Source organism: Saccopteryx leptura, chromosome 5, assembly GCF_036850995.1.
Source record: "Saccopteryx leptura isolate mSacLep1 chromosome 5, mSacLep1_pri_phased_curated, whole genome shotgun sequence".
Classification (NCBI taxonomy): Eukaryota; Metazoa; Chordata; class Mammalia; order Chiroptera; family Emballonuridae; genus Saccopteryx; species Saccopteryx leptura.
In genome coordinates this window covers 213,774,684-213,795,321 of record NC_089507.1, presented here as the reverse complement: position 1 = coordinate 213,795,321, position 20,638 = coordinate 213,774,684, and the positions used below count along the sequence as shown (strand labels likewise).

General features: G+C 44.3%; 2 protein-coding genes across 2 annotated transcripts in view; both read right to left on the bottom strand.

Moving 5' to 3' along the window:
- Positions 1-20,638, bottom strand: part of LOC136406650 (BPI fold-containing family B member 1-like) — a 202,438-nt gene that overhangs the window by 85,706 nt on the left and 96,094 nt on the right. The gene's annotated exons all lie outside the window — the stretch shown is intronic.
- The window catches only part of LOC136405093 (BPI fold-containing family A member 1-like), a 228,069-nt gene that overhangs the window by 139,619 nt on the left and 67,812 nt on the right, over positions 1-20,638 (bottom strand). The window lies entirely within an intron of this gene.

The following is a 20,638-nucleotide window of genomic DNA, read 5'->3' as shown; positions in this document are numbered from 1 at the left end:
GGACGCCCCTGTAATAGTTTGGGCCAAGATGGTAGCTGAGGTGGAGTTGTTGGATGTGGTCACATTCTGACAGTGTTGGCAGAATTTCCTAATAGATGGGGCATGAGAGGTGAGGAGACAGGTAGAAGGTGATCCCAAGGGCTGAAGCTGGAGCAACTGGGTGGATTGTGGCACCACTTCCGGAGATGGTGAGGACAGGGCGATTTGAACTAAACTCTGACTCTCAACCCCAGAGCTACAAGGGAAACCTAATGCTTTGGCTTCAAGACTTCCTGTCCCCCTTCACTGTATGCTGTGCTCACAACTCATCATTCATTCATTCATTCTTTCATTCGTTTGTTTTATTTAACAAGAATTCATTAGTAACTATCATGGTAAACATGGGAGGCACTGGACACGCCAGGATTAACTAGACTCCACTTCCCCTCAAGTAACTGATCATCAGGTAAGGGCCTGAGAAATCAGCCATCTTCACTCATTCACGTAGTGTCGTTTAGTCACTCAAAAAATGATCCCTAGCCCATGATGCAAACAAGCATCAGGGAAAGCATTGAGAATGATCTTGCCCTTTAAGAAAGTCCTAGTCTAATTGGAAAGCCTGGGATTTGCCATCTGGCTCATATATTCATTCATTTATATATTCACCAAAGAGTCACCAACATCCAGCCTGGGCAGGGTTTGGGACAGGACTCCTGCTGGATGACCCAACAGTGGGCTCTCCTGGCTGTCTCCAAGCAACAAGGCCTCCTGCTAGAGCCCTGGCCGCCCTGCAGGGTTCAACCTGCCCCAACACCATGCGAGCAGCTGCCGGAGCTCGTCAGGACACCTCTCCGCAGCACTCTGAGGGCGGATTCTAGTGCAATCGTCCCACAGAAAACCTCGAGGTCAATGTCCCAGTGGCCACCCTCGCAGCCATCTGACCCTTCTTGACACCTGAGGGCCCAGAACCCAAGATGCACCCACTGTTGAGGTCCCAGTCTTCCTCAGTTTGCTGTTCCTGCACAACCAGCCCCTGCCGGGCCGGACCGAGGCCCACGTGAACAGCAAATGCACCCTGGTGAGACGTAAGCTAAGCTGCACTCTGCTCTGCCCGCCGTCGCAGGGTGGGTGGAGAAGGCAGCACCTGGGCCTCATCCCTTTCTTTGCTGGATGACCTCGGGTTAGTCATGTATCCCCTTTCATTCTTTTTTCTTGAACCTCAAGAAAAACAACAAGGTGGACTCGAGCATGCATCAATTCATAACACATTGGCATTCTCAGGAATAATGGCAAGGCTCCTCTCTTATTTGATTTTATGTTATTTTCCTTTTTACCTCTTAATCTGACTGCCATTCCCTCTTCCTCGCCAGGCACTGCAGAGTGTGTGTGTGTTTAAATATGTCCTGATCCTGTAAAACCCACAGAGCTTTGATTTATGGAAATGGCGTTGTCACATAGATCTCGTGGCTACTGACTGGTTTCAGTGAACACTATTGACGTCTGTGGCTTCAGACTGGCACAGAGAGGTCCGTGAGACTCATCCACTTCACCGCCACTTGGCCATTTCCCTAGGGATGGACGCTCCCCACCACTATAAACTCCTCTGATATGGACACCCTTGCAGGTGTCCCTGTTAGGACCCCTGGGAGACTGTCCTTGGGTCCCTGGGATACACCCGGAAGGCGGATGGCAAATGCCATTTAACTGGGACAGCCAGATGGCACTCTAGAATGTCTGTGCCAGTCTGCACTCACTGCAGTAATAACACGTATGCCCAGCTCCCCGTGATTCCCCACACGGGAGGGTATCCATCCCTACCAGTCTACATGGGCTGCATAGCAAGATGCCACAGACCGAGGGGCTTAAACCACAGACATTTCCTCATGGTTCCGGAGGTTGGAATTCTAAGATCAAGTGTGCCCACAGGGCTGGTTTCTGGTGTAACCTCTTTTCCTGGCTTCTTGCTGTGTCCTCACATGGCCTCTCCCCTGTGTGCACACAGAGAATGTACTCTGGTGTCTCTTTCTCTTATTAGCCTATGGGATTAGGGCCCACCCTTATGAGTGAATTTGGCCTTAATTACCTCCTTCAAGTTTCTATCTCCAAATACCATCACACTGGAGGTTAAGGCTTCAATATATTAATTGCTGGGGCTGGGAGAGGAGGGGTGGAGGCAAACCTAATTCAGGACATAACTCTATCTCTCCAATATTTGCCAGTCTAATGTGGAGTTTGTGATATCTATTGATATTTGTTTTAGCTTGACTTTCTCTAATTAGTGTGAAATTTGAGCCTCTCGTCATGATTTTGTTAACTGTTTTTTAAATTTTTTGACCTTCTGCTCATTTTATTATTTGCATTCCTGGGTTTTGTTTGTTTGTTTTTTAATTTATCCTCTTTGACTTGAGGAGATGTTACTTGATTCTTGACATTAGTCCCTTGCCAGGTCTAACTACGGGTTAACATGTCTCCCACGCGGTCACCTATCAGTGTTGTTGGGAGGTCCTTCATTGAACAGGACTGTTTTCATAGGTACTCAATTTCGTCTTGTGGTTTGTGGCAGATGAGTCAGAAGCCCTTGTCCTTACCCCAGGCTTTGTTTTTTCAATAGCTTTTCAGTTTAACCTTTCACGTGTAGGGTTTTAATCCATCTGGAGACTTTTTTATGTACATTTATGTATGTGAGTTAGAGACCAGCCTCACTTCTCTTCAAATAATGAGTTTGTTTTCTCACCCCATTCAAGTTTCCAACACTCTGATTCCCTTTTGAGTTCTGTCTTCTGTGCCTGTGTAACCATTTCTGCAGCAATAATGTAATATTTTAAATACTACATCTTTGTAGAATGTGGTTTTATGTAATAGATTTTTATTCTTTCAAATGAATTTTAGAGTGTGTTGAGTTTCTAAAAAAAATCATCTTGAAATTTGTTCGGGGTCACATTGCATGTGTTTTTTAAATTAGAGAGATTTGGCTTGTTCACAACGGTAGGTCACTCAATCACAAACTTAGCATATCTTCCAATTTATTCAGATTGATTTTATATCACTTGGTGAAATTTTAAAGTCCTCTAAACATCTTGAGCTTTGTTCATTTGATTCCTAGAAAATTTATAGTTTTTGTCGCTACAGGAAACACAGGGTGGAGCAGAGTTCATTCCGGTATTATTATTTATTAATTTTTGTTATTTTTCATCTGAACAACTGTAAAGCTACATTTGTCCCAGCGTGTATTGCCTGGTTTTTTGTTATACTCTTTAGTTGGTATTACTGGTACTAAGGAAGGACTGTTGTTGATTGTTGAAAATTAATTTGCTATCTTCTATTTTATAATTAGACCTCTATTAGTTCCAATAGTTTGCCTTGATTCTATTGGATTTTCTATCTAGCTTGAGGGTCATATCATCTGTAAATAGTGACTGTTTTATCTCTTCTAAACCAAAAACATCTTGTGATTTTTTTATACCTTGCAGTATTATATTTTCTCGAGTATTTGGAATATAGTTTTTATCACATTAAGGAAGTCTCTGTATATTTACCTTTCTAAATTTCTCTTAATAATAAATCAATATTGGCCTTTAAAAAGTGTTTTTCTGCATCTAAAAATTAATCTCTTTTTTTCTCTAGTCCAGTAATATGTCAAATTGTATTAATAGATTTTCTGCTGTTAAAGTTATCCTAGCATTTCTGGAATAAATATGATTTTTTTTTGGCCAAATGATAAATTTTCATAAAATCTTAAAGTATTTTTTTATTAATTTTATTGTGGTGACATTGATAAATCAGGGTACATATGTTCAGAGAGAACATCTCCAGGTTATTTTGATATTTGATTATGCTGCATTCCCATCACCTGAGTCAAATTGTCTTTCGTCATCTTCTAACTGGTTTTCTTTGTGTCCCACCCCTCCCCAACCTCCTTCCTCTCCTCCTCCCCACCCCATAACCCCTACACTCTTGTCCATGTCTCTGAGTCTCATTTTTATGTCCCATCTATGTATGGAATCATATAGTTCTTAGTTTTTTCTGATTTACTTATTTTGCTCAGTATAATGTTATCAAGGTCCATCCATGTTTTTGTAAATGATCTGATGTCATCATTTCTTATGGCGGAGTAGTATTCCATAGTATAATATATATGTACCAAACCTTTTAATCCACTCATCCACTGACTGACACTTGGGCTGTTTCCAGATCTTCGCTGTTGTGAACAATGCTGCCATAAACATGGGGTTGCATTTCTTCTTTTGAAACAATGCTATGGTATTCTTGGGGTATATTCCTAAAAGTGGGATAGCTGGGTTAAAAGGCAGTTTGATTTTTAATTTTTTGAGGAATCTCCATACTGTTTTCCACAGTGGCTGCACCAGTCTGCATTCCCACCAGCAGTGCAGGAGGGTTCCCTTTTCTCCACATCCTCGCCAGCACTTATTCTGTGTTGTTTTGTTGATGAGCACCATTCTGACTGGTGTGAGGTGATATCTCATTGTGGGTTTAATTTGCATTTCTCTAATAATTAGTGATGTTGAGCATTTTTTCATATGCCTATTGGCCATCTGTATGTCCTCTTTGGAGAAGTGTCTATTCATTTTTTTCGCCCATTTTATGATTGGATTGTTTGTCTTCTTCGTATTGAGTTTTACAAGTTCTTTATAAATTTTGGTTATTAACCCCTTATCAGACGCATTGTCAAATATGTTCTCCCATTGTGTAGTTTGTCTTTTTATTCTGTTCTTACTGTCTTTAGCTATGCAAAAGCTTTTTAGTTTGATGTAGTCCCATTTGTTTATCCTGTCTTTTATTTCACTTGCCCGTGGAGATAAATCGGCAAATATAGTGCTCCGAGAGATGTCAGAGAGCTTACTGCCTATGTTTTCTTCTAAGATGCTTATGGTTTTATGTCTTACATTTAAGTCTTTTATCCATTTTGAGTTTATTTTTGTGAATGGTGTAAGTTGGTGGTCTAGTTTCATTTTTTTGCAGGTAGCTGTTCAATTTTCCCAAAACCATTTGTTGAAGAGGCTGCCTTTACTTTACTGTATGCTCTTACCTCCTTTGTCAAATATCAGTTGTCCATAAAAGTGTGGGTTTATTTCTGGGTTCTCTGTTCTGTTCCATTCATCTATATGCCTGTTCTTATGCCAGTACCAGGCTGTTTTGCGTACAATGGCCTTGTAGTATAACTTGATATCCGGAAGTGTGATACCTCCCACTTTATTCTTCCTTTACAAGATTGCTGAGGCTATTCGTGTTCTCTTTTGGTTCCATATAAATTTTTGGAATATGTGTTCTATATCTTTGAAGTAAGTCATTGGTATTTTAATTGGTATTCCATTGAATTTATAAATTGCTTTGGGTAATATAGACATTTTAATGATGTTTATTTTTTCTAACCATGAGCACGGTATATGCTTCCATTTGTTTGTATCTTCCCTGATTTCTTTTATCAATGTTTTATAGTTTTCCCAATACAAGTCTTTAATCTCCCTGGTTAAATTTATTCCTAGGTACTTTATTTTTTTGGTTGCAATGGTGAAGGGGATTGATTCCTTAATTTCTCTTTCTGACAGTTCATTGTTAGTGTATAAAAATACCTCTGATTTCTGAGTATTAATTTTATATCCTGTCACCTTGCTGAATTCATTTATCATGTCTAGTAGTTTTTTGACTGAGACTTTAGGGTTTTCTATATACAATATCATATCATCTGCAAATAATGAAAGTTTTACTTTTTCTTTTCCAATTTGGATGCCTTTTTTTTTTTCTTGTCTGATTGCTGTGGCTAGGACATCCAGAACTATGTTGAACAAGGGTAGTGAAAGGGGGCACCCCTGCCTTGTTCCTGATCTTAAGGGGATTGCTTTTAATTTTTGCCCATTGAGTATGGAGTATGATGATGGCTGTAGGTTTGTCATAGATGGCCTTTATCATGTTGAGGTATGTTCCCTGTATTCCCACTTTGCTGAGAGTTTTGATCATGAATGGGTGCTGGATTTTATCAAATGCTTTTTCTGCATCTATTAAAATTATCATGTGGTTTTTCTCCTTCCTTTTGTTTATGTGATGAATCACATTGATTGATTTGCAAATATTATACCAGCCTTGCCTCCCCAGAATAAATTCCACTTGATCATGGTGTATGATTTTTTTCATATATTGCTGGATCTGGTTTACTAATATTTTGTTGAGGATTTTTGCATCTAAATTCATCAGAGATATTGGCCTATAATTTTCTTTCTTTGTGTTGTCTTTGCCTGGTTTTAGATTCAGAATTATGCTCATCTCATAAAAGGAGCTTAGAAGTCTTTCTTCCTCTAATTTTTTTGAAATAGCTTGAGAAAGATAGGAGTTAGTTCTTCTTTGAATATTTGGTAGAATTCACTTGTGAAGCCATCAGGCCCAGGACTTTTCTTTTTTGGGAGGGTTTTTTTTGCGTTTTTCTGAAGTTGGAAACAGAGAGGCAGTCAGACAGACTCCTGCATGCACCTGACCGGGATCCACCCGGCATGCCCACCAGGGGGCGATGCTCTGCCCAATCTGGGGCGTTGCTCTGTTGCAACCAAAGCCATTCTAGTGCCTGAGGCAGAGGCCATAGAGCTATTACCAGAGCCCGGGCCAACTTTGCTCCAATGGAGCCTTGGCTGCAGGAGGGGAAGAGAGAGACAGAGAAGAAAGAGAGGGGGAGGGTAGAGAAGCAGATGGGCACTTCTCCTGTGTACCCTGGCTGGGAATCGAACCCGGGACTCCTGCATGCCAGGTCGATGCTTTACCACTGAGCCAACCGGCCAGGGCCAGGAATTTTTTAATAACTCTTTAAATGTCATTTGTTATAATCGGTCTGTTTAAGTTTTCTGATTCTGCCAGATTAATTTTTGGAAGATTATGTTTCAAGGAATTTGTCCATTTCATCTAGGTTGTCTAGTTTTTAGGTATACAGTTCTTCATAGTATTTTCTTACAATATTTTGTATTTCTGTTGTGTCAGTTGTTATTTCTCCACTCTCATTTCTAATTTTCTTATTTGAGTCCTCTCTCTTTTTTTCTTGGTGAGTCTGGTTAAAGGTTCATCGATCTTGTTTACCTTTTCAAAGAACCAGCTCCTGATTTCATTGATCCTCTGTATTGTTTCTTTAGCTTCTATGTCATTTATTTTCACTCTGATCTTTATTATTTCCTTCATTCTGCTACCTCTGGGCTTTACTTGCTGTTCTTTTTCTAGTTTTTTTTAGATGCAGGGTCAAGTTGTTTATTTGAGCTTTTTCTGGCTTTTTAAGGTATGCCTGTAATGCTATGAACTTTCCTCTCAGGACTGCTTTTGCTGTGTTCCATAAATTTTGAGTTGATGTATGCTTGTTATCATTCATTTCTAAGAATGTTTTTATTTCTTCTTTGATCTCATTGTTAACCCATTTGTTATTTAATAACATGCTATTTAGTTTCCAAGTGTTTGAGTATTTTTCAGTTTTTCTGTTGTGGTTGATTTCTAGTTTCATGCCATTGTGATCAGAGAAAGTGCTTGATATGATTTCAATCTTCTTAAATTTGTTGAGGCCGCTTTTGTGCCCTAACATGTGGTCTATCCTAGAGAATGTACCATGAGCACTTGAAAAGAATGTATATTCTGCTGCTTTAGGGTGAAAGGTTCTGAAGATATCTATTAAACTGAGTTGATCTAGTGTGTCCTTTAAGTCTGCTGTTTCTTTGTTAATTTTCTTTCTTGAGGATCTATCTAGTGATGTTAGTGGTGTATTGAAATCCCCTACTATTATAGTATTGCTGTTGATCTCACTCTTTAAATCCATCAAAGTCTGCTTTATATATTTAGGTGATCCTATATTAGGTACGTAGATATTTATAACAATTATATCTTCCTGTTGGATTGCTCCCTTTATCATTATGTAGTGACCTTTTCTATCTCTTATTATAGGTTTTGTTTCAAAGTCCATTTTGTTTGATATAAGTATTGCTACCCCAGCTTTTTTTTCATTTCCATTTGCATGAAATATTTTTTTTCATCCTTTTATCTTCAGTCTATGTGCATCTTTTGTTTTAATGTGTGTCTCTTGTAGAGAGCATATGTATGGGTCCTGTTTTCTTATCCATGAAGCCACCCTATGTCTTTTGATTGGATCATTTAATCCATTTACACTTAAGGTTATTATTGATATGTAGTTGTTTATTGTCATTTTATTCTTTAAAACTGCATTCTTCTTTTGCTATATTCTTATTCCCCTTTGATTTGTTTACAACAGGCCCCTTAGCATTTCTTGCAGCATTGGTTTGGTTGTAGTGAATTCCTTGAGTTTTTGGGGTTTTTTTTTTTTTCTGGAAAGCTTTTTATTTCTCCTTCAATTTTAAACAATAGCCATGCTGGATAAAGTAGTCTTGGTTGTATGCTCTTGTTCCACATTACTTTGAATATTTCTTTTTTTTTTTTTTTTTTTTTTTTTACAGACACAGAGAGTCAGAGAGAAGGATAGATAGGACAGACAGACAGGAACGGAGCGAGATGAGAAGCATCAATCATCAGTTATTCGTTTTGACACCTTAGTTGTTCATTGATTGCTTTCTCATATGTGCCTTGACCGCAGGCCTTTAGCAGACAGAGTAACCCCTTGCTCGAGCCAGCAACCTTGGGTCCAAGCTGGTGAGCTTTTTTTTTTTTTTTTGCTCAAGACAGATGAGCTCATGCTCAAGCTGGTGACCTCGGGGTCTCAAACCTGGGTCTTCTGCATCCAAGTCCAACGCTGTATCCACTGCACCACCACCTGGTCAGGCTACTTTGAATATTTCTTGTCATTCCCTTCTGGCCTCAAGTGTTTCTGTTGAGAAGTCAGAATTCATCCTTATAGGGCCTCCTTTGTAGGTGATAGCCTTTTTTTCTCTAGCAGCTTTTAATATTTTCTCTTTATCACTTAGCTTTGATATTTTAATTATGATGTGTCTTGGTGTAGATTTCTTGGGTTTCTCTTTAATAGAGTTCTCTGTGCTTCTTGAACTTGTGAGATGTTTTCCTGCCTTAATTGAGGGAAATTTTAGCTGTAATTTGTTTGAACAAAGTCTCTATCCCTTGTTTTTTCTCTTCTTCTGCAGGAACCCCTGTGATGCGGACGTTATTTCTCTTCATGTTGTCACAGAGCTCTCTTAGAACTTTCTTAGACTTTTTGAGTCTCTTTTTTTGTTTCTGCTCTGCTTCTGTGCCTTCATTTATCTTGTCCTCTAACTCACTGATTCAATTCTCAGCTTCATCCATCTTACTTTTAATTCGTTCCATTGTGTTCTTCATTTCTGATATTGGATTTGTCATTTCTGACTGATTCTTTTTTATTATTTCAATGTCCCCTTTTATATTTGCTATCTCTTTATTTAGGTGTTCGTAATGACCATCTATTGTTGTTCTAAGATCTTTGAGCATCCTAACAATCATTATTTTAAACTCTGCATCTGGTAATTTGGTTATATCTGAATCGTTCAGGTTTTTTTCCTGGGGATTTCTCTTGATTTCTTTGTGTTGCATTTCTCTGCCTTCTTATTTTTTCTGTGTAAATGAAGGTTTTGGCCACTTGAATCCAGTGGGTGTGGCCTCTGTGTTCCCTAGGTGTGGTCTGTCTACAGGCCCGTCACCCCCTCCGCTGTTGTTGCCCAGGGCTTTTGGGTTTGGGCGTTGCTGGTGCCTGCCCACTGGAGCTGTTGCTGTGGTTTCCACCTCTCTTTCACCGGAGGGGCTGTAATCATGTGCTTGGGTGTACAAGCCTCGGTAGCTTCGGCCTTCGCCTTGCCCCCGTGGGTGGGGTTATGCTTGGCCCTGAGGGCAGGGGTGAGCACCTTTGCTCAGCCATGGGCCTCCACCTGATTCCGGTCTTTCACCCTGCCCTGGCAAGAGAAGCCCGCTCACGGGATAGCTGCAAGCCTTGGCTCCACAGGCTGGGCGGGACTCTGCCTGTTATGGGCTTTTGGCTCCACCCCCAGGAGAAGCTAGCTCCCGCATCAGGCCACAAGCCTCAGTTCCTCAGGCAGGGCGAGGCTGTGCTCCTGCGCCCTTGCTCAAGGGTGGGTCTCCACCCCTTCTGGGGCTCCTGCCCTTCCCCTGCAGGCTGGGTTGCAGGCAGCATACAGCAGGGCTTGACCACTTTTGTGAATCCCCACCTCCCCAGCCAGGCAAGACTTGGGCCTCAGTGGTGGCCAGCTGGCTTCCGTCCTTGCTGACAGAACCGCGCTTCCGCATCCTGCCGCCACCTGCCCTCGGTGGAGCCCTCAGCCGTGTAGGTGGGGGCACTGCAGCTCAGACACTTAGACTCCCTACTGTAGTCCCGAACGCTCCCTCCTTCTAAGCGACTCAGCTCTGAGTGCACGGGAGAGCTTGTTTAGCTGGTGTCCTACTTCTCTTTGCTGGTATTGCTGTTTCCAGGGAAAATACTTCAGATTTGGGGAGTGACTTTCCCCAGGGGTTAGGGTGGCTGTCCCTCAAAGTGTTTCTCCCTGTGCCTCCTAGATTACACTCTCTTCCCGCTGCTCTGGTTCTTTCCTCTCTCCCCGTCCCCTGGAGCTCCAGGTGAGTGGTCGAGAGAGAGGTTTTCTGCGCAGTCCCTTTAAGAAGAATCTGGGTCTAAGAAATCAGTCTCTTTCACACAAACAGTATCCTGAGTTGCTTCCAGCTAAATATCGTCCATATGCCTCTTCTAGACTTGGGGGCTGCAGGCTGGGGCTTTGTTCCTGGGGCTCAGGACCCTCCCCTCTATGCTAAGCTCACTTCCTGCCACATAAATCTCTCTGGGCTGCCATTTGTTCAGGGAGATGGGCAGCCCTCTCCGTGTTTCCACTTTTCCTACCAGTCTTAGTGTGGCTTCTTCAGTGTTCTTTGGTTGAAGGTTCCTCTTAGTTTAGTCCAAACATGGTTTGTCCAGATGATGGTTCTTAAAATTAAGTTGTAATCCACTTTGGTTCTGGGAGGTAGAAGTTTATACATCAACTTACTCCATCGCAATCTTGTCACCTCTAAAAATATGATATTTTAATCATGTATGTTTTATAATGTATTAGAATGATCTATTTACTATACACTATAATGTATTTATAATGTATCCAACTAATTTATGATATTTTACAGTGTAATATATTTCAATAATGTACTGTAAGGTATTAGATTTATTGGCAGATAATTTATTTAGAATTTTAGCAAACTTTTTATACATAAAATTAATGTATAATTTACTGTCCTTGAGGCTAAAAAAGTTGTACTACCCTCAGAAAATGAAATTGGCATCTTTTTTCCCTTATTTTCTTTTACAATGACATTTTTATAAAAGTTTGGTAAACATTTCCACAAAACCATCTGGATCAAAATTTTTCAGGAAATGAGATTTTCAATGGTGATTTCTATTTCTTAATAGTTACAGATTATCACTGTTTACTGTTTTCCTTCATCACAGTTTGGCATGTCATGGTTTGCTCTAACTGTATTCATTTCATTTGGTTTATATCAAATATATGCACACATAGTTATGTCCCAGGGATCCTCATCTATACAATGGGTGTAGCTAGAATGCTATTACCTGGGATGCTTTGGAGACTCAATGAAGAAAAGTTTATGCACAGCGCTCTTCTAATTGCAAATATGTTTATCACTACAACCACCTCTCACATATCAGTGCTTAGCTACAAATAATAGAAAACCTAACTCATCTAGGCTCAAACAGAAAAACAGTCACTTCCCAGAGCTGAAAGTCACAGGCAAGGCCAGCTGCAGGTCAGGTTCAGTCAGCAGCTCAAAGCTGCCATTCAGAACCGGATTTGGTCCATTTCCCTTAGTGCTGTTAGCATCATGATTTCAGCCTCAGGCTGCTGGTTTCCAGTATGGTAGGAAATGGTGGCCGGTGGCCTTGGAACTGCAGGCTGTCTTGTTCCTTTCCACTGGAAGAAAAAGAGAAAAACCTCCTCCTCAAACATGAAACCCAAGATCTTCTGTTTAGTCTGATAAGACCAACCTGGGTCACAGGACAACTTTGAACCTGAAAGAGTCACCATGCGATGGTGGCTCAGATGATTAACAGCCTCACCTGGATCAGGAAATGGAGATAGTGCCTGAATGAAAACAGAATTTGGATGGAAATGACAGGATGATTGAATGGAAGGAAAAATGGGCAGATGAATGGGTTTATAGATGGGAGGCTGGGTTGATGGGAGGATGGATAGATGTATGGATGGGTGGATGGGTTGGTGGGTGGGTGGATGGGTAGATGGATGGATGGATGGAGGGATGGATGGATGGATGGATGAACGGATGATTGGATGGGTGGATGGATGGATGGATGGATGGATGGATGGATGGATGAATAGGTTGATGAGTGGATGGGTGGGTGGGTGGGTGGGTGTATGAATGGATGGAATATTGGACTGTCAACTAGTAGTATCTGTTGCTCACCAATTTCCAAGTGCTACCATCTTCATTAACTAAACATTATAAGAGTTCTAGGCATACTTATAGTCTCACTCTATCTTTGAAACTACTTAGTTAATTATCTCTCTCCTACCATACAGAAAGCTGGTTTGTGTCTTTGGTGCCCAAAACAGGGCCTGACACTTAATAGACACTTAGTAAATATTCTGTGGATGACTGTCCTCAATGTTCCTCACAAGAATCCTGTGAGATGGGTATGATTACTGTCCCTATCACACAGATGAGGAAGTCCAGAATCAGGGAGCTAACAAAGCTAAGAGTTGAACCCAGATCTGTGGCTGCAGACACACCTTTAGTTTAGAGGCAGCAGAAACAGGGGCTGCTGAACAGGGGTCTGGGACCCGGCCCCAGGGGAGGAGGGTGTGGTGTAACAATGGCTCTCGCTGCTCTGCGGTGGCCCAGAGCGCGGGTCCTGATCATAGAAAGGGTCAAGTCAGTGAAATAAATGCGTTTCCTGGGGAGCACTGAGGTTTGTTAGAGCCGGACTCAGACTCTGGGCAGGAGAATCTGGAGCCAAGAGAGGCAGACATGTCCACAGCTTTTCAACTTCCCTTCCATTTTGAAATACCTTGTTTTCTGCTGGGAGCTGCACTCTGTCCTGCAGTTTATGTCGAGTGTGGTGTGAGAGGGTTGACATTTCTTCTCTCCTGATTTGCCCACCTATTTTAATCTTTAGGCAGCATCCACTGTGATCTGCATCTATGATAGGCTCTGGCACAGGTGAAACTTCAACCAGCATATCCCCTTTGAGCAGCTGTTTCCGGCCAGACCCTCTGAGGAATGTCACATCGCCCCTGCAGAGCCGAACCTCACAGATAAAGATTGTGAATCTTGGGGTTGGGGGCCACCAGCGGTAGAGCGTTGGCTTATCGACACTGTGGATGTCCCAGTCTTGATTCCCGGTGAGTGTACACAGGAAAAATAACCACTTGCTTTTTCCCTGTTACCCTTCTCCCTCTCCCTTCTCTCCCTCTCCCTTCTCTCCCTCTTTCTCTCTTTCTTTCTCCCCAACTCTCCTCCAGCCATGGCTTATTCGAGCAAGTTGGCCCTGTGCACTGAGGATGGCACCGTGGCCTTGCTTCAGGCGCTAAAATAGCTTGCTTGCTGAGCAACAAAGCAACTGCCCCAGATAGGCAGAACATCACCCTGTAGCGGGCATGCTGGGTGGATCCTGGTTGGGCACATGTGGGGTTTTGTCTCTTTCTCTCCTTGCCTCTCTTTAAAAAAAAAAATCTTGGCTGTCCCACCCACCTTGGGAAAATGCTAGACTGCTCTGGTTTCATCTATAACATGGGTGCCCACAGCACAGCTGGATAAACATCTGGGAGCCAAAGGAACTTAATACTGGAGTCAGACATGTGAATTCCACTTTATTGCCTGATGGCTGTGTGACTCTGGCAAAACATCAGAGCTGTCTAACCTTTAGCCCTGAGTCACCCTCAGTGAAATGACCATGATTGTCCCTGTTGCTGACAGTTTTGGGGTTTTCTCTGCCAGACATGGTGGGTGCATGTCCATCAGTAGGTACAATCACCCTCACAGAACTGGGCCTGTCCTGCTCACCTCCATTTCCACGCCTCCCTCCTGAGGGGTGCAGGTCTCCCCAGATTCCCAGGCTCAAAGCTCCTCGGCCCCAGCACACCATTATTCCAGCCCACTGTGCCTGGGGCTCTGTTCTCTCTCCCTCCAATCCCCTCTTTCTCCATTTTAGTGGGGGCCACCCCTCACCAGCAGTGTGTTCCTGGATGGGTGCAGCCACAATCAACTTCCTTTCATTCATTTCTTAAAGAACTGTCACAGGCCCTGGCCGGTTGGCTCAGTGGGAGAGCGTTGGCCTGGCGTGCAGGAATCCTGGGTTCGATTCCCGGTCAGGGAACACAGGAGAAGCTCCCCTCTGCTTCTCCACCCCTCCCCCTCTCCTTCTTCTCTGTCTCTCGCTTCCCCTCCTGCAGCCAAGGCTCCATTGGAGCAAAGTTGGCCCGGGCGCTGAGGATGGCTCCGTGGCCTCTGCCTCAGGCGCTAGAATGGCTCTGGTTGCAACAGAGCGACACCCCAGATGGGCAGAGCATCACCCCCTGGTGGGCATGCTGGGTGGATCCCGGTCAGGTGCACGCAGGAGTCTGACTGCCTCCCTGTTTCCAACATCAGAAAAATACAAAAAGTAAAAATAAAAAAAAATATTGCTTGGCTGATATTATATTTAGAATTTTAACAAACTTTTTATACATAAAATTGATGTATAACTCAGTCCTTGTACTGTCTTTGAGGCTTGAAAACTTGTATCGGCTGAATAAAATAAAATTGGCATCTTTTTTCCCTTATTTTCTTTTACAATGACCTTTCTATCAAAGTTTGGTAAACTTTTTCACAAAGCGATCTGGATCAAAATTTTGGAAAATGAGATTTTCAATGGCGATTTCTATTTCTTAATAATTACAGATTATCACTGTTTACTGTTTTCCTTCATCACAGTTTGGCATGTTATGCTTTGCTTTTACTGTATCCATTTAATTCAGTTTATATCAAATATATACATGCATAGTTATGAGCCCAGGGATCCTCATCTGTACAAATGGTGCAGCTAGAACACTATTACCTGGGTCTGCTTTTGAGACTCAATGAAGAAAAGTACATGCACAGCGTCTTCTAACTGTGACTATGTTTATCGCTACAACCACCTCTCACGTATCAGTGCTTATTTACATATAACAGAAAACCTAACTCGACCTGGCTCAAACAAGAAAAACAGTCACTTCCCAGAACTGAAAGTCACAGGCAAGGCCAGCTGCAGGTCTGGTTCAGTCAGCAGCTCAAAGCTGCCATTCAGAACCGGATTTGGTCCATTTCCCTTAGTGCTGTTAGCATCATGATTTCATCCTCAGGCTGCTGGTTTCCAGTATGGTAGGAAATGGTGGCCGGTGGTCTTGGAACTGCAGGCTGTCTTGTTCCTTTCCACTGGAAGAAAAAGAGAAAAACCTCCTCCTCAAACAAGAAGCCCAAGATCTTCTGTTTAGTCTGATAAGACCAACCTGGGTCACAGGACAACTTTGAATCTGAAAGAGTCACCATGCGATGGTGGCTCAGATGATTAACAGCCTCACCTGGATCAGGAAATGGAGATAGTGCCTGAATCAAAACAGAGTTTGGATGGAAATGACAGGATGGTTGAATGGAAGGAAAGATGGGCAGATGGATGGGTTCATAGATGGGAGGCTGGGTTGATGGGAGGATGGATAGATGCATAGATGAATGGATGCATGGATGCATGTATGGATGGGTGGATGGTTTGGTGGGTGGGTGGATGGGTTGGTGGGTGGGTGGATGGATAGATGGATGGATGGATTAATGGATGGATGGATGGATGGATGGATGGATGGATGGATGGATGGATGAATGGATGTTTGGATGGGTGGATGGATGAATGGATGGACGGATGGATGAATGAATGGATGAATGAATGGATGGATGGATGGATGGATGGATGGATGGATGGATGGATGGATGGATGGATGGATAGATGGATGGATGGAGAGATGAATGGATGGATGGATGGATGCATGGATGGATGGATGGATGGATGGATGAATGGATGGATAAATGGGTGGATGCATGGATGCATGGATGAATTCATCAATGCAAGGATGGATAGATGCATGCATGCATGCGTGCATGGATAGATGGTTGGATGGATGGATGGATGGATGGATGGATGGATGGATATATGAATGGATGGAATATTGGACTGTCAACTAGTAGTGTCTGTGGCTCATCAATTCCCAACTGCTACGATCATCATTAACGAAGTAGTATAAAAGTTCAAGGCATACTTATACTCTCACTCTATCTTTAAAACTATTTAGTTAATTATGTCTCTCCTACCACACAGAAAGCTGGTCTGTGTCTTTGGTGCCCAGCACAAGGCCTGACACCCAATAGACGCTAAATAGATATTCTTTGGATGACTGTCCTCAATGTTCCTCACAAGAATCCTGTGAGATGGGTATGATTACTGTCCCTATCACACAGATGAGGAAGTCCTGAATCAGGGAGCTAACAGAGCTAAGAGTTGAACCCAGATCTGTGGCTGCAGACACACCTTTAGTTTAGAGGCAGCAGAAACAGGGGGTGCTGAACAGGGGTCTGGGAGCCAACCCTGGGGGAGGAGGGTGTGGTGCAACAATGGCTCCCGCTGCTCTACAGTGGCCCAGAGCGTGGGTCCTGATCATAGAAAGGGTCAAGTTGGTGAAATATATGCGTTTCGTGGGGAGCACTGAGGTTTGTTAGAGCCGGACTCAGACTCTGGGCAGGAGAGTCTGGAGCCCACAGAGGCAGAACTTAGACATGTCCACAGCTTTTCAACTTCCCTTCCATTTTGAAATGCATTTTCTGCTGGGAGCTGCACTCCGTCCTGCAGTTTATCTCAGGTGTGGTGTGAGAGGGTTGACATTTCTTCTCTCTTGATTTGCCCACCTATTTTAATATTCAAGCAGCATCCACTGTGATCTGCATCTATGATAGGATCTGACACGGGTGAAACTTCAACCAGTATATCCCCTTTGAGCAGCTGTTCCCAGCCAGACCCTCTGAGGAATGTCACATCGCCCCTGCACAGCCGAACCTCAAAGATGAAGATGTGGATCTCGGGATTGGAGGCCGGGTGATGGCATGCACCCAATCTCACAGCAAGGAGTGAGTGCCCCAGCCTGCAATTTAGGCCTCCAGATCTCAAGTCCCCTGCCATGTCCGTGACCTTGTACAATGTCGCTGATCCCGCCTCCTGGACAGTCTGAAGGCCTCAGGGCAGCTATCCCCGGGCATGGTGGGCTGGCTAACCGGTGGTCGCACGAGGCTCCAGGAGCAGCGAGAAGGCCAGTGAGACCCTGAACCCCAGCCCTGGAACTCTTTCAGAGTTCAGGGTCAGAGGAGAGAGCTGGGGAATGGAAGCACACGGCCTGGGAAGAGAGAAGGAAGGAAGATTGGAACGAGAAGATGTCAGGCCCAATACGAAGATGAGTAAGGGGTCACATACAAGGGGTATTTGGAGAGGCACCATAGCAGAGTAAGTAGGAATGAGGGTTGAGAGTAAAAGTTTCTGCACTTAAATCTTGGCTCTGACCCTGTCTGGTTGGCTCAGCAGTAGAGGAATGGCCTACCGACACTGTGGAAGTCCCGGGTTCGATTCCCAGTCAGAACACGCAGAAGAAGCGATCATCTGCTTCTCCTCTCAGATACTCTCCCTGTCCCTCCCCCTTTACTTCCTCTTTCTCTCTTTCTCTGCCCCCCCCCCAAACATGGCTCAACAAGTTGGCCCCGGAAACTGAGGATGGCACCATGGCATTGCCTCAGGTGCTGAAATACCTTGGTTTTGAGCAACAAAGCAATGGCCCCAGATGGGCAAAGCATCACCGCATAGGGGGTTTGTGGGTGGATCCTGGTCGGGACACATGTGGGAGTCTGTCTCTGTGACCCCCTGCCTCTCAGTTTCGTTGTGTTGTTTTTTTTTAATCTTGGCTCTGCCACCAATGTTGGGGAAAATGCTGGACCACTCTGGTCTCATCTAGAACATAGATGCCCAGAACGCTGTGGGATAAACATCTGGGGGCCTAAGGACTCAGGACTGGAGTCAGACACGTGAACTCCGCTCTATTGCCTGAGGCTGTGTGACTCTCCCTGGGGCATCTGAGCTCACTAAGCCTCAGCCCTGGGTCCGCCTTAGTGAAAGGGTCGTGATTGTCCCTGTGGCTGGCAATTTGGGGGTTTTCTCTGCCACACATGGTGGGTGCATGGCCATCAGTATGGACAGTCACCCTCACAGAACTGGGCCTGTCCTGCTCACCTCCATTTCCACGCCTCCCTCCTGAGGGGCGCAGGCCTCCCCAGATTCCCAGGCTCAAAGCTCCTCGGCCCTAGCACCCCATTATTCCAGCCCGCTGTGCCTGGGGCTCCCTTCTCTCTGCCTCCAATCCCTGCTCTCACCATTTTAGTGGGGCCACCCCTCACCAGCAGGGTGTTCCTGGATGGGTGCAGCCACGATCACGTCCCTTCATTCATTCCTTAAAGAACTGTCACAAATATTTATTGAGCACTTAATGTGTAACAGGACCTGGGCTGGGTACTGAGTACACAGCTATGAGCAAGACACACAGTCACTGCCTTTTGAAATCTTATTCCTCATTCATGAGATAGGCCACGAAAGTAAATAACCAATGGCAGGTGGAGGGCAATGAAGGCCGTTTTATCAAGGTAAAGGGTGAGTAAGGGGGCCGATCAGGAGAACCCGTCTAAAAGTAACCCTTAGGAATAAACCGGAATGAAGAAGCATGTGACATAAGAGGCACTGGGCGGCAGCTGCATCTCCTAAAGTTCAACATGTGACACACACCGCCTCTCTAAGGTTTGTGTGCAACAGAAACACGTGCGCGTGGGCACCACGAGACATCTACAGGATTGCTCGTAGCAGCAGTGGTCATATGGCCCCAAAAAGCTCCCTAAAGGCCCTTTAGAAGAATGCATAAACAGAGATCTTGGGGGATAGTCACCCAGCAGAGTCTCCACAGTGATGAATATGACCTACAGCTACACACAGTCCCAGAGATCATCTAACACACCTCATGAAGCCAGACACAGAGCAACTGGTGTCGCAGCCCCACTCACATGACGCTCAGAACAGCAAAACGAATCTATGCTGTTAAGAAGTCAAGATACTGGTTACGGCTGGGGAGGGGTCGGTGACTGGGAAGGGCTCAAGAGAGGTAATATTCTGTTGTTTCTGGACCAGGGTGCCGATCTGGGGAGGGTGTTCCGTTTGTGACAATTCCTGAGCTCTTCAGTAAGGTGCATTTTCTTTTATAGATTATCCTTCAACAAAAATTGTTTCTAAATAAACATATTTACCATGCAAGATGTTTGTCAGCGTACATGAAAAGCCACTTGCAACATGTTTAGCCTATGCCAAGTCCGTACGGTATGTTATTAGACATCATTTAACTCGTTAATCATTTGGTTAATGACCATTCAATTCTTAAATATGAATTCTCACCCTCTCTCCCCTGAGGGTAGGGAAAGCGTGCCGAGAAATCATGGGGCAGTTACACACATGTCACCAAGAGAAGCACATGCTTATGAAGCCCGTGGCATGTGCCAAGCTCGGTGTCAGAAGCAGCTGACGTTCAGCCTTCATCAGACCCTCACAGCAACCCCATGAGGGACGACCTTATTTTACCCATAAGGACGCGGAGGCTCAGAGAGAGCCGCCTGCCCGAGGTCACCAAGGCACTCAGGCAGCCCGAACCTGGAGCCCACACTCTTCACCACTGTGAATTCCCTTCGAGAGTCTCTCCCCAAAACATACATACACACAGACACACACAGACACACACACACGTACTCACACTGGGGAAAATGATGAGATACGCATTCAGCTGGATTGAGAAGCTCAAATAAGGAAGGGTCAACATCTCAAAGATGAGAACAGGGCAAGACAGACTCATGTCTCTGTCTTGCAATTCAGACTCCCTAATCCGAAATGCTTCAGCGGGGATTTGCAACCCTACACGCCCATGTTTACACGAATGATTCTCCTTGACAGTCCTGAGGTTGTGGGGTGCTTCCTGCTCATGATTCAAAGAGCAAACATGGGAAGGCTGGGCCCCATCCTCCAGTGAGGTCACCTGGTCTCTTGGTGAAGGCAGCTTTTGTCGGCCTTCTTCCTGACCCCTCTGGGGGTCAGGGGGTGGCTCTGGGGGTGGCTCCTCGGGTTTCCTGCTTTGTGTTCACGAAGTCGTCGACTCATTGTGTTTTCTCCTGGAAAAGCTCACTGTGCTAAGGACCTCTGTTATGGGACTTGGGTCCGGGGTAAGAAGTGATATAAGCAGAAATTCAGCCCCAGATGTTACTCCAGGCCCCGTCTTTCTGCGCCCTGTAACTGCACGCCCTTCCGTTGCAGAGTTCTGACACGGTTCCAGGCACTGGGCTGCGTGCGACATTTGTTTCGCATTGAACCCTCTCCACAGCCCGGGGAGAAAACTGAGGCAAAAAAATAGAAAAGCACTTTGTCCCAAAATGAACCTGGTTACTAGCACGAAAGCCAAAGAGCTTCGGGCAACCGCCTGAATTCACTTCTTCCTAGCAGAGGTGGCCCTGGACGGCTGACTGTCCTCCGTGTCCCACAGGGTTATTAGAAATGGCATAAAGCACTCGTGTCCCA